This window comes from Panthera tigris, chromosome B4 (genome assembly GCF_018350195.1).
Source record: "Panthera tigris isolate Pti1 chromosome B4, P.tigris_Pti1_mat1.1, whole genome shotgun sequence".
Lineage (NCBI taxonomy): Eukaryota > Metazoa > Chordata > Mammalia > Carnivora > Felidae > Panthera > Panthera tigris.
In genome coordinates this window covers 62981369-62997833 of record NC_056666.1, presented here as the reverse complement: position 1 = coordinate 62997833, position 16465 = coordinate 62981369, and the positions used below count along the sequence as shown (strand labels likewise).

General features: G+C 41.4%; 1 protein-coding gene across 5 annotated transcripts in view; it reads left to right on the top strand.

The window, feature by feature from the left end:
• The first annotated feature begins 7517 nt into the window (after positions 1–7517).
• Positions 7518–16465, top strand: part of SINHCAF (SIN3-HDAC complex associated factor) — a 34647-nt gene continuing 25699 nt past the window's right edge. The window contains exon 1 of one of the 5 annotated variants that reach the window (XM_007076177.3): positions 7518–7704. The gene's annotated coding sequence lies outside the window, so the exon portion shown is untranslated. Of the gene's footprint in view, positions 7705–7837; positions 8056–8557; positions 9295–9631; positions 9646–9747; positions 10059–16465 lie in introns of those variants that run through there. The other 4 variants (XM_007076178.3, XM_042992051.1, XM_042992052.1 and 1 more) reach the window with 4 other exon arrangements.

Here is a 16465-nt window from a genome sequence, read left to right as displayed (position 1 = left end):
TTTTCTGTTAATGGAATCAGGGCAAAGTCCATAGAAGAGAACAGGACAATGAATCTGGAATTCGAACTCAAAAGACCTGGTTTCCTTGCACCTCCCCACTTACTATGACATGTGACACTGATTAAGCCTCATAACTGCTCAGGCCCATTTTTTCATAAGTAAATGAGGAGGACTGACATCTATGTCACAGGATTATCACGAAGACTTTAAACAATGAAGAGAGATGAAACATGCACAAAGAGTGATACTAGATCAGAGGTGGCAATCAATAAATGATAATTATGTCTGAACCTGAGCTGGCATTGAGTCAGGCCTTGAAGGATGGGTAGGATTTAAACATTCAGAGATGAGGGGGGAAGAGAATTTGGATAGAAAAAATAAAGAGCATTTATGGCCTGTATGGTTTTATAGCTATTTATATGCACACATCATAAAAAATATTTTGGAAGCTTTAAAGCCAAACAGGATATGGCTCTTGAGTTCAAGAAGCTAACAGTTACCTCAGTAATTTGTCAAACTAATATAGGCACTTTTTCTTTTTTCTTTTTTTAATTTTTAATGTTTATTTTTGAGAGAGAGACAGAGACAGAGAGACAGAGTGCAAGTGGGGGAGAGGCAGAGAGAGAGGGAGACACAGAATCCAAAGCAGACTGAGCAGTCAGCACAGAGCCCGATGTAGGGCTCAAACCCATGAACTGCAAAATCATGACCTGAGCCCAAGTCAGATGCTTAACCGACTGAGCCATCCAGGGATCCCAACACTTTTTCTTTTTATATTCCTAATGTGCTACATGTGTTTTAATAGGTGTTTTTCTACCTTAAAATTTTACATTATAAAAGTAATTGATGCTCATAAAAGTCTAAAAAGGAAAAAGTTATATAAAAATAATATAAAATAAAAAATACATAAAATAAAAATCACTCCTCCCACTTTCTTTCTAATTTCTGTCTTCAGAGGTAACTGTGATTAACATTGTGGTATGTCTCCAATCATTTATTATGCATGTACAAACACATGACATCTATATCTATAAATGTCTCTATATATGTACATGTATATACATATACACTCTATATATTCTTTTTTGGTCTTCAAATGAAATCATACTTAGCCTACTGTTCTGGAAATTTCTTTTTATCCACATAACAGAGTGTTAATATCTTTCTATGCCAGTATGTATAAAGCAATCTCATTCTATGTAATAGCAGCATAGAATTCCATTTTATGAACGTTCCCTCATTAATTTAACCAGTCCTCTATTGATGCATTTGGATTATTTCCATTGCAAATAATACTGGACTGAATAACTTTTTTTTTTAATGTTTATTTAATTTTGAGAGAGAAAGAGACAGAGAGAAAGGGACAGAGCATGAATAGGGGAGGGTCAGAAAGAGAGGGAGACACAGAATCAGAAGCAGGCTTCAGGCTCCAAGCTGTCAGCACAGAACCCGTCGCAGCGCAAACCCATGAACCTTAAGATCACAACCTGAATCTCATGGTTCATGAGTTCAAGGCCCTCGGAGGCTCTGTGCTGACGGCTCCAAGACTGGAGCCTGCTTCAGATTCTGTGTCTCCCTCTTTCTCTGCCCCTCCCCCACTCACACTCTGTTTCTCTCTGTCTCAAAAATAAATTCACATTTAAAAATTAAAAAAAAAAAGAGCTGGATACCCAACAAACTGGGCCACCCAGGCACCCCTGCATTCTATTCTTTTTTTTTATTTTTTATTTTTTAAAGTTTTTATTTATCTTTGAGACAGAGACAGAGCATGAGCAGGGGAAGGGCAGAGAGAGAGGGAGACACAGAATCTGAAGCAAGCTCCAGGCTCTGAGCTGTCAGCACAGAGCCCGACGCGGGGCTCGAACTCACAGACTGTGAGATCATGACCTGAGCTGAAGTCGGATGCTTAACTGACCGAGCCACCCAGTCGCCCCTCTATTTATTTTTTTAATTTTATTTGAGATACAGAGAGAGAAACAGCAGTGGAGGGGCACAGAGAGAGGGAGAGAGAAAGAATTCCAAGCAGGCTCCATACTGTCAGTGCTGAGCCAGATGCGGGACTCAAACGCACAAATCATGAGATCACGACCTGAGCCAAAACCAAGAGTCAGACGCTTAACAGAGCCACCCAGGCACCCCAAGAATTCAAATTCTTAAAAATATATATTAAAATTTTTAAAATTAACTATAAGCAAAATATTAAATTCTTCTAGACTCCTGGATATTTTGTTCCCAAAGCTCTTAGAAATGGCAACCCAGCATGTTTCTCTGACTTTCTGTACCATGTGTCTGCTTTCTCTCTTACCTGTTGATGATGTGGCATGCTGACCTTCAGTAATGATTTAAATTATTAGAACAGAGGTTTTCCCAGGAAGTGGACTCTATGGCAGGAGGATCAATTTCTTATTGACATTTAGAAAAACAAATTTTCATAGAAGAAAAATATATTGATTAAACTGATTGCAATCTAATCATGTAGGATTTGTCTCTTGAATACTTTTGGCATGCAACTGCTTCTAACTCAGTGTAGGTACTTCCAAATCCATAGGGCTTAAACCATGATTTCTCTTCGTCTCCAATACCTGACACCTGCTTTTTCCTTTAACAGGATTCATGTATGACTTTTATTCAATCACAGACATGACTCTTATAATCATGTCTTTCCCCACCACCCCAAGTACCATCTCTAAGAACTTATTCCTGATGTTGCCACTGGTTCAGTACTCTTTCCACTCTCCAATTCTCCATCTTAATCCTGATGATAATTCAACTTTACTTCCTCAAAGACACTTTTTCTCACTTCCAGTTTAGATCAGATTCTCTTGCCATACATGAGTAGGCTCACAGTACTTTTTTTTCTTTTATTTCTCACAGTTCATAATTATATTTGTGTGGTTATTTGGAAAGGCTGCCTCCCACATTCCATGAGCGACAGTTTCTGGTTTCTGCATTAGCTTATCATTTTATTGTCAGAGACTGATATTTAGTAGAGACTCAGTATTTGTTGAATGAATGAATGAATGAATGAAGTCCAAGCTCAAATCCCATCCTCTCCAAAAAGACATTCCTAACCTCTTCAGCCACAGTGATAAATCCCTCTCATGATTTTGAGGCACTTATTGATGGTACCACTCATTTTCCCCATGAAATCATAGATTCATAGAGTTCTATAGGAATTTAGAGGTAGCAATCTTTATATTGTAAATAATGCAATTCATTGAAATAAAATTTTTGCTTTTATTTTTGTGAATACCATCATTAGTGATGGAGGGTTGACTTCTGAAATATTTTGAACAATCTTTGGATTATTTGTATGTGTAGAAATTTTTTCTCATGTTTAGCACAAATCTGTTTTGTGATTTTCACAACAAATTTGGTTCCTAGGCATAAACAAATGAGACCATTCGTTCTTCTAAAGATGGTCCTTCAGATAGTCAAAGATTGCTCTCTTGCACAATCAAAACACAACTCCTCCTTCAATTATTGCTATTATGCTGTGGTTTTCAGCCTCTTTCATCCTCCTGATTTATTCTCTTATGAATTTATTCGAGTTTGTCAATGTCCTTCTTAAAATAAAATTAATTTTGTTACCAGTAATTTTATTTTTTTAAAGTTTGCTATTCAAATGTCATGAGATAGTATAAAACTTTAAAATTTCTATACATTTAGAGGTTCCTTTTTCTAAAAATAAATTTGTGACAATTCGTTTCTTTAAGTTCAAAAATTTGAAAAGCTTATTTTAATTAAGTAATAGACACCTTTTCCTAGAAGCTGTCAAATGGTTGTTGGAAGATTGCTTAGATCACATAACCAATTCTATTCTTATAGCTTAAAATTATCTGACTTGCTCTGACCACTTGCTAGTTGAACTTAAAAAGGTTTTAAACAAGTAAGTAACCAAATACTGTGCTTGTTTTGGTGTGAGGAAAAAATTTAGTCCTATGGCTATTATCTGCTAAGGAACCAAACCCAAGGTTTAATAATAATAATCAGCTCTTTCCTGCGCTCAACAAAATGTTTTGATGTGGTTGGTACCAGCCTCTGATGAGGGTATTAGCCTCCATTTAAAAAACAATCATTAGTTGGAGTTAGCATTAGAAACGTTACTAAATTGCTGATAATATCCATCATTACCAGGTAAAAATTGACATTTTCAGTCCCTTACATATGATTTATCATCAATGCAAAGAATATTATAAGAAATTGTAAAGTTGCTCAATAGTTAAGTCTCAAAAGAAGGCAATAAATGTTACCAAAGAAAAAGTAGCAAATAGAATGATACAGAAATAAGTCAGAAGAGGTAAGGAGGGCTTGAGCTCCTCTACTTCTGAAATGGTTTTACTATCTGGCACATAGTTATGATCTTTAAATGTTTGCTAAATGAATAAAAATGTTCAGGCACTAGGGATAATTCTACGGTGGGGACAATATACTATAAGGAGGGTGGTTGGCTTAACCAGAGTATCTAGTAACTTATTTTCAATTTCAATTTTTCTATATTTTCAGTTTCATTATTTTTGAGAACTCAGTGTGAGTTTAACATAGCACTATAGTCATTAAAAAAATACTCAAATACTTTTAACATTGTGTAATTCAATCTAGTATAATCCAAATTTATGTATTATATTTTTCACTAGTTACCTTTAATATAAAAAAAAGAAGGAAGAGAAAAAGTTTTAAACGTTCAACGATGGGATGTTCTTTGAATAAATTGCGCTAGAGCCATATGTACAAATTTGTAGAAATTAATTTATTGACGTAAAAAGATGTTCATGATACTGAGTAAAGAAGAGCTAGTTACAAATAATATTTAAGGAATAACAACAAAATATACAAGAGTGAGAGACTGGAAGGGGATACAGTAACATGTCAGACAGCTCTGGGTAGTGGTTTTTTATTTCTTTTCCTTTTTCTCTTCCTTCCTTTCCTCATTTCTCTCCTTTCCTTCCTTCCTTCCTTCCTTCCTTCCTTCCTTCCTTCCTTCCTTCCTTCCTTCCCTCTTTCCTTCCTTTCCTTTCCTTTCCTTTCCTTTCCTTTCCTTTCCTTTCCTTTCCTTCCTCCTGCTCTCTCTTTCTTTCTTTTGAAAAAAATCACTTGGGCTATTTATATAACAGTATTTTAAAGTAGCCCATAAATGAGCTCTTGGCCCAGGATAGAGACAGCCATAACAACATGTTCAAGTAACAAAATGAACAAAAGAACCTTTGGAATGCACCTGGTTGTTAAAAAATAACATGTTCTTTTTTTTTTTTTTTTTTTTTTTTTTTTTTTAAAGATTCTAAGAAACTCAACTTTTTCTTTAAGGACTTTTTTGCTACCTTTCCTACAAAAACTACCAGATTACTTCTTGACCTCTACTTTGAGACCTCTACTTTGAGGAAGTCTTGCGGTACAATATTGACTTAGTAGCTCTGACGCTTACAGGTACTTTTTTATCTGAACATTATATCCTAAATACTGTAATTCCTGTATTGCTTACACATTTAAATCTATTCCATTCCTGAATTACAGTATATATTCTTTACATAAACTTTCAAGAGAAAAGGCATTCATGATACAATTTTATATTATCTATCTGTCTATATAAAATATATAGCTATATCCTATAAGCAATAATTGAAGTTTGAAAAATATTATCACACTTGCAATTTTCATACTTGCAAAAAGCATGTGCTAATTTGAAATTATTTTCAGAAGATCTGTCATAAACCAAATAAGTACGTGAGACAACCCAGGACAACTTCCTAAAATTTTCTTCAAAACGAAGGTAGGTGTTTACGTTGCGGGTCCAACTTGTTACCAATGAAAGCCTAGCAACAGCTAGTAAGCCTACTCCATTTTATTTATTATGATAGGAACAGGCATCATAGACATCATATTAATTGAGGTGAGCACTATAACTTCCAAACTCATTTTAGGTTAAATACAAAAATTCTACACTAAAGTAAAGCTGTTTTGATTTGAGCTAAATCTATAATAAATTTGGAAATGTCCATGTATTTAATACTTTACAAGCAATTATTCAGAGTCCATTATCTGCTGTGCTCTGTTTTAGGCATTGGAGTACAAAAATGAATATAGTATAAAATTCTTGCCCTGAGGGAGCTCACATTTTAGTGAGGGTGTTGTTTTTTTCTCTTTTGCAGGTATTTAATATATGGTTTTCATATACAGATACAGAAATATTGTGTTACAGGACCCAAAGAAAAAGAAGAAACATTAGTTGCAGACTTTAGAAGTGGGTTTGTCTTGCATGTATTATGAATTGGTTGTTGAATTAAATTAGTGGTTCAGAAGTATCTATTTAAATCCATATTGTTGACATTACAGTGAAAGCAGTGAAACTTGTCAGCAGATGATTAAGTTTTATGGTTGATGTCCACACTTTTGTAGCTTGGGAACAATATCAAGTTTCTGGGAAAAACATCCTTCCTCTCTCCCCACCCTCCCTCTATCATATTAAATCAGGGTCTCAGCCTATTGGTGTTAGTTGTGTTCTCCAAATAAAGATGTATCAAAATCATTCTTTTTTCATTTTCCACTTTATATGAGAAGAGTTACTTCAGGTTTTTTTTTTTTCTTTCCTCCTGGGACAGGAAGCGTTTAGATTGTTGGTTTATTATATATTCCACCAGGGAAAATCTGCACTTCCTTGGCTACTTTTTCCATTCCCAAGACCACCAGTTAGCGGTATTATTTCTGGTTGAATGGAACACCCTTTACAAGCAGCTGGAGGAGGTGTGCATGTTCCTAGATTACTGGCTTTCCACTGACTAGTCTTTTAGGAAAGCTACACTGTTCCCACGGAAATTAACAACCATTCAACTCTTAAGGCCAAAGTTGGGGGGGGGGGGGAAATTGGATCGTTATGGGTTGGGTTACTGCTTGAGGAGGGCAGGCGGGAGTTTGTGAATGGATAAAATGTCAAAATGGGACTTTATTAAACGACTCATTAAAACTGCACGAAAAATGAGCCTCCTCTGGTCCCAAAGGATTTAAAAAAAAAAAAAAAGCTTCAAAAACCCAACTTCAAACAAAATTTAGGAAATGTAGGAGGCATAAATTCCGTCTGGGTGCTTGCAAGACCACCTCCCCTGTCGCCTCAAGCCAAAAACTGGGCATAGGTGTGAGAATTTTGCAAAAACAGCTTCCAAAACTATTTTTCGATGCGAAATGGTGCGCCCCAAGAACTTCAGGGTGGAAAGCAAGTCAAGCAGCCGAACGTTCTCCCTAGACTGCTAACCTTTCCGCCTTTCCCACCCCGCCACTCCCCCTTCGCCGCAGCCTCCAGCCAGGGGGCGTTTGTTTACGTGACGTCAGCCGTAGTAAGCAGTCCCCGCCCCCGTTTCCCTCTGGCCGCCTCGTTTCCCGCGCCGCGGCGCTTCTCCCCTTAAAAGGACAATAGAGGCCCCGGGAGCGCGCGCGGCCGCCGGGCCTTCTCCCCTCCCAGCCCTCAACGCGCGCGCGCCCGTATGCAAATAAGTTCGATTCAGGAGAATTTTGTACCAGGAGACGCGCGTGCGCAGAGAGAAAGCGGAATCTACACCTTCCCGGCCCGCGGTAGCAACTGCAGAACTGCAGGAGACAATCTTTCTAGACAAGGCAGTTGAGGAGGAGGGAGCGATTAGAAGGGGGGGGGGCTGGCTTGGCGTGCACTCCAGACCTCGGGAACGTTATTGTGCGTGGAACGGCTGATTTTGGAAGGTGAGTGACTCTAACCATTACTCTGGTGCAAAACTGTCTCACGAGGCTTTGATTTCAGAGTGTTGTTTTTTTTTTTCTCTTTTCACCTCCCCCCCCACCCCCCGGTCCTTCCACACACACACACACACACACATACACACGCACGCACAGGAAGTTTTGTCTTGGAGATGGCATTGCTGGGAGCAATGTTCTCGTGATCTTCAGACCCCGGGTTCTTTTGTATACACGTTTAGTTTGCCTTTTCTAATTGGGTAGGGTAGTGGAAGCAAACCGAAAGTCTTGGGGTGGGGGAAGTGAGTGGAGGCTGCAAACGACTGAGGAGTCGCCGGAGTTGAGGGATCCACGTTGAAGGTGACAATGACTTTTCTTAGCCGTAGTGTTCTCTGGCGAAAAGGAGGCGGGTGGCTGGAAGGCCCAAGAGGAAAACGACTTGCTGGCAATCGCGAAGGGGCCCCGGGCCGGTGCATCCGCGTGGGCGCGCGCCTCGGGAGTGGTCGGGCGCCGTGGTTGAACCTCGTGGCTTAGTTTCGTTGCAGCCCCCCTGCGCCTGTTTGAGAAGGGTGGACAATGAGCGCCGTAGGCTCGGAAACTTAAGTTGCCGTCTACTTGCGAGCTGGCGGGCGTGAGAGGGTTTAAATCGGCCTTTTGGGTCAGCGCCGGGGGTGGCCGGAGTGCACGCGGCGTGGCGTTGTTTGCCGAACTCCGGAGGGATGCGGATGCGACAATGAGAGCAACACGCGGCCGCTCTGAAGCAGCCCGGCTCCCAAACGCTTCCCCCCCCCCCCCCCCCCCACCTCCCGGACCGCGCCCAGGCAGCGCGGGGGGCCAATGTGTCTGTGGAGCCTCAAGTTTTGTTCGCGATTTAGTCACCTGTAGCGTAGATGTGGGCGCCACGGTGAGGGGTTTCTGAGGCGACTGTGTGCGGCTTAAGATGGCCAGTCATAGCCAAGTTGACTTGGGGATGGAGGCAACGGCGTTGTCTGCGCCGAAGGAGTGAGAGAACTCCGGAGGGCACTGCTTTTTGTGCTCAACATGACAGACCACGTGCTTGGGGCTGCGACCCTGGTTTTCGCCGGAGGTCTGTGTGAGTGTCCAGATCCGGGCCGGCAGCGAGATGCGGGCGCTGTCGGGGCCGGCCGGCAGGACAATGTGATTTGCTGATGATGGCGTCTTGCCAGTTTAAAAAGCAGAGTGAAAGTCGCCAACTCTCCGCTGATGCGGGGCGGGCGATCGGCGTTTCTCATCAAGGACACTGCAAAACTTTGATTAAATGGGCCTGCTGCTGAGGGGAGGACGGGGGGAGAGGCTCCGGACTCTCGGGGAGCGGGGTCTGGACCTCTCCCCGGGGTGATCGTCAAGTGTCTCGCCTCTGAGAAACAATCCGACATCCCTGATGCTGCACGTAGGCAGCGCCCGGCTGGACAGAAAACAAAGAGCTGCATGTGCCCGTGCGGGCCCCGCCGGCGCTCGGGGCGGCCGCCGGGCGGAGGGCCGTGTGGGCCGGGCCCCCCTAACTTCGGGCGAGTTTCGAGAGGGGCTTTTGTCCCTCAGCCCCTCGCGGGGAAACTTTGGCGGCGGTGCTCGCATGAGGTGCAATGCTGGTGCGCGGAGAGGCGGCGTGCTCCGCGCTCCGGGCGGGCGGGCGGGGAGGCGGCGGTCTCGGGGCCCCCGCGCTTCAGCACGGGCGTCGAGGGCCGCGACAGCCGAGGGGCCGGGAGAGCGTGGCCCCGACTTCTTGGCCCGTTACCCGTGGTCCGGAGCTTGTGTCTGGGAGGTCTGTGGATTCGCCTTTGAAGTCGAACTGTTGCCATGTTTGAATTACGTCAGGGCAAAGCCATGAGGAGGAACAAGCCCCGGCAGCGCGGCGTGCGGGAGGCGCGGCCTGCGGGAGGCGCCGGGCGGGCGGGCGGGCGTGCGCGGGGGCCCGTTGTTCCGGCGCAGGTGAGGGAGGAGGCGGCGAGGGACGCGGGTCATCTCCTGCCGCCCTCGCCCAGGCGAGCGGCTCTCCGCAGGAACTTTCTTCCCGACCCAAGTTGTTCTATTTACCAACAAACCCACCGGGGAGCGTTTCTATTTGCTGCCGTGGTGCCTCTCTCGGCCGTCACCGCTTGCCCGAGGGGGAAGCGCGTTTGGGGGGGGGGGCGGCGGCGAGGGCCGCAGGAGGACTGGGGAGAGGCATTTTGCTGCTTTCGTGGAAGCCGGCGCATGCGGCGAGCACCCCCAAACCCTCGTAGCCGAGCCGTGGCTCGCGCTTCCAGGGGACCTAGCCCCGACGACACACGAAAAAACCACCGTGGGGAAGTTTCGGGGCTCCCCGTTGTCCTACAAAGGGAAGTGAGGACTGTGGCTGAATTGTGCGTGCCGTTGTTTTCTTTGTGTGTTTACGTGTGGGAGGGGGATCCGGGAGGGGCGAGGTTTGTTTTGGTTGCGGGTGGGGTTGGTTTATTGGGGTGGCAGGGCGGTGCAGAGTTTGTTCTGGTAACGAGACCTAGTAGATTTCTTTGTTTTTATTTTCTCCGTCTAACCTTGGGTAACTACAGACAAGTGGGAAGACCAGGAATTAGTGATTAGAACAACACGGATCCTGTGCGAGACAGTTTTACCCCAGCAATACTCCCCCTGCCCCCACACCTCGGGTTGTCCTAAGGAAGATTAAAAAGCAAAAAACTTTTTTCTTCCTTTTAATTTTAGTAATTAAAAATATGAGTTTGACCTTGTCATTAGAAGTACACTGAAAACACCTGTTTTTGTACTGGAGTTTGCCAGACTTGAAAAGCCTTTTAATAATGTATGTCGCAAAACCGAACACGTTTTTTTAGTTGCTCAATCTAAATTAAATTAAAGTCTGGGAGTTTGTTTCCGTAGGAGTTGGAGAAAAGCCTGATGGCATTTAAAATATTTATATAATGATTTGGGGAAGGGGAAAATCGCCCCTTTGCCCTAAAGGTATGCCGGCTCAATGTTTGGTGATTGTTCACTGCTTTATCTTAGGATGACCTTGAAGAAGCTAGCACGTGGAGAATTGGGCCTTGGAGATTTTCTATGGGGGTTGGGAAGGAAGCTGCGGTGGGGGGGGGGGTGTGACAGGGTAAAAGGCTGGATGTCCCTGCTAGCTTCTTCCTAGTTCCTATAAACTGGGGTTGACCTTCTGGTTACCCCTCTTAGATTTTCTTTTCAAGCCAATCTTTTTTTTTTTTTTTTTTTGGTATGTGGCCCCAGGCATAGCTCAAAAATTATGCTGGTTTGACACATGGATGCTTCTTTGGTATTTGGGGTTTGCCTGCAGTCTAGACATCCGATAAGCAGCACTGTATCTGCTGCTGCTTTTCTGATTTCTCCTGCATTTGGATCATGTTTAAGGGTTAGAATCTAAAAGTGGTCGTTACCAGAAAATAGTATCTTTAGATGCCACACCCAGACCAAAAATCTGTACAGATTGTGCTTCTCATTGTTTTGTTATTAAACAGACATGTTTCTCCCATGTTTTGGTGACCAAAGTACAAATACTTAAAGGCAACTTTTAATACTATAGTAACAGTACATATCTGCGGTGGATAGAAAGAACATGTCAAGAAAGTGAAAAACTTTGTATGTAATAAGTTTATGGCTTTCCCTTTGGGCATTTATTTCTCTGTGATTATTTAAGATGCATAAGATGTTTTGTAAGCACACTAAGATTCGTTCATTTGTTTTTCTTAATCAGTATTTTATACCTGGGTTTACAGCTAGTTTCAATATCCTGGGAAATTTCAAATACAATAGAGCTTAATTTTTGTTTTAAATATCACTTGATATGTGCAACGGAGATTTGGTTTATCAAGGTGAATGAGTTGAGAGTGGGAAGGACCAATAGACAAGGTCTACTGTTTTCCTTCTTGCATTACTTTTTGCGGGAGTTCAGTGATGAAAAAAGTTCAATAGGTAGTATATTCTAGAACCTTGGTGGGCAGCAGGCCTCAAGACTGCTGTTGCATAGTTTTCTTAACTGTAGGTCTGGAACCTGGATGGCTCGTTTTTTTTTTCCCCCGAGTTGTAATGAGACCCTAGAAAAAAGCTGGCTCATGGGGCTCAGACTCTAGCAGATTTATGTGAAAAAGCAAGTTGATAATGATTTTCCATGTAAAATCAGTTTTTCACTGGTGAAAGCTTAAGCTTAATTTGAAATCTAAACCAACTTCATAAGCTTTATTAGGACAAGTTAGTTAATTTACCATGCCAACACATAGTAGGTTGCTTCAAAAATACAACTTTTTTTCTTCCTTACTGGTGCTGGGAATATAATTGGCTGAGAAAGAAGGGAACACCTTCGTTGAAGTACTAGTTAGTTTGCAAGTCTTGAGTTAAAATGCCTAGGTTGCAAGACTGTGCTCATGTTAAATAAGTCACTTTGTGGTCATCTGCAAAATAGCAATACCTACTTCATAAGGTTGTAAATAATTAAGCAGGTAATATGCTTGGTAAATACTGGCTGTTCTCACAACTTTGGGAATAGACATTTTACAGGAGACAAAACTGAGGCCTGGGGCCAGTGACATTGCTGGGGGAAATATTCAGTAAATGTTGAGTGGAAAGAATGAGTATCTTTGGCCCTCTTCCCCACCTTCAGAAACTGGTTCTGGGAAGACATTATTCTGATTCAACCATTTTACATCAAAAACTCTTGTGGAAATGGAGAGGATGCCATTTTCTGTTTTCCTGATTTCTCTTGTCCACAAGAGACCTGGATTTCCCATACTTAATTTTGACTCTGGGAGGTTATAAATTGAAAATATTTCATTGTCTTTTAGCTCTTCAGTTTCTGTTTTAGTTGAGTCTGCAACTAAGATTTTCTCTATTATGGAAATGATCTGGAAATGCATCTAGTCCAAGAGAAGGCAGTTTGTTTTCAAGGGAGGTTTTCTTTTTGCACCAGAAGTACGAAAGTTGCAGTTAATCTAAAATGATGCGTTTCTAGCTTTGTATTGTTTCCACCTATTATAAGTTTGATTTGTTTTAATGTTATTTTAATTTGGTTCATGTTAATGTATGGTGAGTTTTAACAGCTCTCGTTTTGAGATTTATTTTGCCCCTAATCTTTTCCTCCCCACATACTTGCTTCAAATAAGCAATAAGTATTTTTCTACCAGTTGTTATGAAAGCATTGAGTTATTTATTATTAATCTTCTAATTAAAGTAATTCACTTGGTTTACATTTCCTGTAAAGCTTTGAGCCTCACATTTTTTTTTATACAAAAGTCTCTAGACTAAATGTTAAAGAAAAATGACTCCATTAAATTAAAAACACTAGTTTTTAAATACACCTCTTTATTGTGGACACTGTTTCCCATTCTGTGCATTAAATATACTATTCAGATCTGTTTTGCCTATCCCAGTCTTCAGGTATTAACAAATTCTGCCAGTGTCTGTATACCATGTACAGTCAGCACCTGGTTGTAATATAAAACTTAGTTCCTGCCTTGCAACAGTTTACCATTGAGTAGAGGAGATAATATAGCAAACAAGTATGTGAAAATCTTGTGTTAGGTGTTAAAATACACATATAGACAGATTTTGTTAAAAATTTTTAATTCCTGAGTTAAGGGGATGAGGGAGAAACCATCTCAGGTAAAACAACCTGAGTAGAGATGTGGCTAGTTAATAAAGTTGGTTTGACAATCCTGGAATATCAGGATTCCAAGTTCGGAGCAGCTGTTAGGCAGGGCCAGATCCTGAAAAGCTTTGCATCTTCTTGCCAAGAAGTTTAGATATTATCCTGAAGCCCGTGTTGATACTTTGGAAGAGATGATTATTTGAGCTTTAGGAAGGGATCCCCCGTTTGAAGGTTCTGAGGAAGTCGGTTATGAGGCTCCAGCACCACAATGAAGGACAAATAGGCAGCAGGGACAGAAGGGACATGGACCAGAGAAGTGAAGGAAGAAACAGAATTTTTAAGGATTTCATAGTGGACATGTTGAGGGTCATGCAGAAGATGAGAAGGGAGAGCCCAGTTGAGTTCCAGATTTTTTGTGTGACTGTATATGTGATGACCAAGGTTAGGTGAACACTGGAGGAACATGTTTGGGAGAGAAGATTATGTAATTAATTTAGAGTGTTTAAAGGTTGGGACTTGCCAGGCCTTGTGTTGGTGCTTTACAGATCGTACTCAGAAGAGTTGGGATTTATCCTTATTTTATAGGTGAGGAAATGGAAGGGTCAGACAGCTTAAGGAAATTTTCTGCGGTTTGGGTCAGACCAGATATGTATGGCTATACCCCCTTTCTTAACATTTTTCTCAAGTTCAGAAAGGAGAACAGCTTCACAGAACGAATATAGTCCAATTTCATGATGTTAAAATCTCCTAGAAAAGACCCAAGTTTCTCTTCGCACAAACCGGAACTTAAAGCCTTCAGAAATCAGGATTCTACCCTTAGTTTAATTTGTTGGACATATCCTGGGATAGTGTTTATATATTTTTAAAAAATGTTTATTTATTTATTTTGAGAGAGAGAGAGAGAGTGTGAGTGTGGGAGAGGTAGAGAGACAGGGAGGGAGAATCCCAAGCAGGCCCCGTGCTGTCAGTGAAGAGCCTGATGTGGGGATTGATTCCACGAACTGTGAAATCATGACCTGAGCTGAAATCAATAATTGGACACCTAACTGACTGAGCCACCCTGGTGTCTTGAGTTTATATTTCTGTGTGTAAGTCCTATAAGTTCAAGGGAATAAGTGGTATATAGACACTGGTATTTTCATATTCTTGATTCACAGCATCCCTGGAAAGTGGAAGTGAGATTTCACCCTAATATTGCAGAGGGGCAAATAAAATTAGAAGTGACTTCCTAGTCAGTTGTAAAGACAAACGCAGAATTAGACTCCCAACTTGACTCATTATAGTGCTTTTTTCACCAGACTCAACAGTAGTTACATTTCTTAACTGATTATTTGCTTAATCATCTAAGAGAAGATTAATACTATCTCCCCAACCTTTACAGTTTTTTCATCCACTGGAATCACTCTTAATCTAGAATCGGCATACCCAGTGTTTTTTCACACTATCAAAATGGGAGGACCTAGTATTTTTTTTACACTGTCTGGAACTCCAGAGACCTGGATTTGTGATTTTTTTATTTTTAACCTATGCTATTTCAGTTGAAGACTTTATTTCTGAGTTTGACCTCTTTCCTGTAGGATGAGTTCTACATTCTTCTGCTAAGTGTGGGTTTTGTAGACAGCCATAATAAATACTTTACCGTATAATTTCTCAGAGACTAGGTGCATTTTTGGAGAAGCCATTGGCAAACAGGTGGGGTCTACCATCCTTTCTCAGTTTTCCTCTAGGCAAGTTAAAATTTGTCCCTTAAAAATGAGTAAAGTAAATTCAGAACTTCTGATGCTGGGATGTGGACTGGTGTCTGGAAACAGGTAAGAGGAAATAATCGTGTTCAATAGCTCCGTGACTTTCCTTAAGCGCTGATGACACAGGTCTTATTGTTAGGGCACATTGCAACCAAGTGGCCTAGCAGCAGAACACAAAACACACTTAGTCCTGTTTGACTCTTTATGTGAAGTGTTGCTCCAGTTACACTGTTAGTGTTTACTGGATCCTGTACTTACAGGTGATTAAAGATAGCATACCACTGACTAAAAATGGTGTCGCGGGTGGCATTAAAAATTACAGCAACTAAGGGTTGCTCATAACTTTTGATCATGGGTGTTTTTTCGTGTTTATATCTCTTCCTTTCCCATCATCCTGTCATTTAAAGTTCAGCTCTAAAGAAATGCCATCTCCTTCACTTCAAAGTTGTCTTTGGTTGCTTGGTTCCTTTTGTCTTTGTTCACTGCTGCTTCCTTCCCACTTTACAAATCTTTTGCTTGTCTCTTTGCAGCTTCCTTCCCATTCTACTCTATGTCTATTCTGTACTCTCTGCTGTGGACTATGTTTCCCACTGGGTATCTCTCCATCTGTATGTCTTTGAGGAAGTTTGTTTAAGCTCTCTGAGCTGTTTCAGCTACTACCACTTTGGTTAAGTCAAGGTGTGCGATCATAACTAAGGTTTTGGGACATGGTGCTAGAAAGGAGTAAAGTGAAAGTAATCTTCCTTCATTCTTGCTTCCCTCAGAGGCAACCACTAGTTATTCGTTTTTAAAAATATATTTTAACAAGTCAGTTTATGTACTTAAAGTCCCATTTAAAAAACCCATTATGGGATTGTACTGTATAGTTGTTACTCAAGTTGCTTAATATTACAGACAAGATATCTTGGATAGTTCCCATGTGCACATGTTACATATCTATTGCATTCTTTTTTTTTTTTTTTAACTTTTTTTAATGTTTATTTTTGAGAGAGACAGGCAGAGACAGAGACAGAGCACAAGTGGGGGAGGGGCACAGAGAGAGGGAGACACAGACTCCAAAGCAGACTCCAGGCTCTGAGCTGTCAGCATGGAGCCCGACATGGTGCTCAAACTCACAAATTGCACCTGAGCCAAAGTCAGACACTTAACTGACTGAGCCACCCAGGTGCCCCTATTACATTCTTTTTATGGGCTGAAATGGTATTCTGTAGTATGAAGACATAATTTAACAACTCTAAGAATCCACTGACATTTAGGATGCTTCCAGTATCTTGTGTATTTTTTTAAAGGTCTGTGTCAGTGTTTTTTTTTTGTTTTGTTTTTTTTTTTTAAGAAAAAGTGATCATTAGAAGCTGTAGGATTTTGGTCTACTGAAAACTAAAACTAAAAACACTTTAGGAATACTTTTTGCGAGGTTGCACTGTTA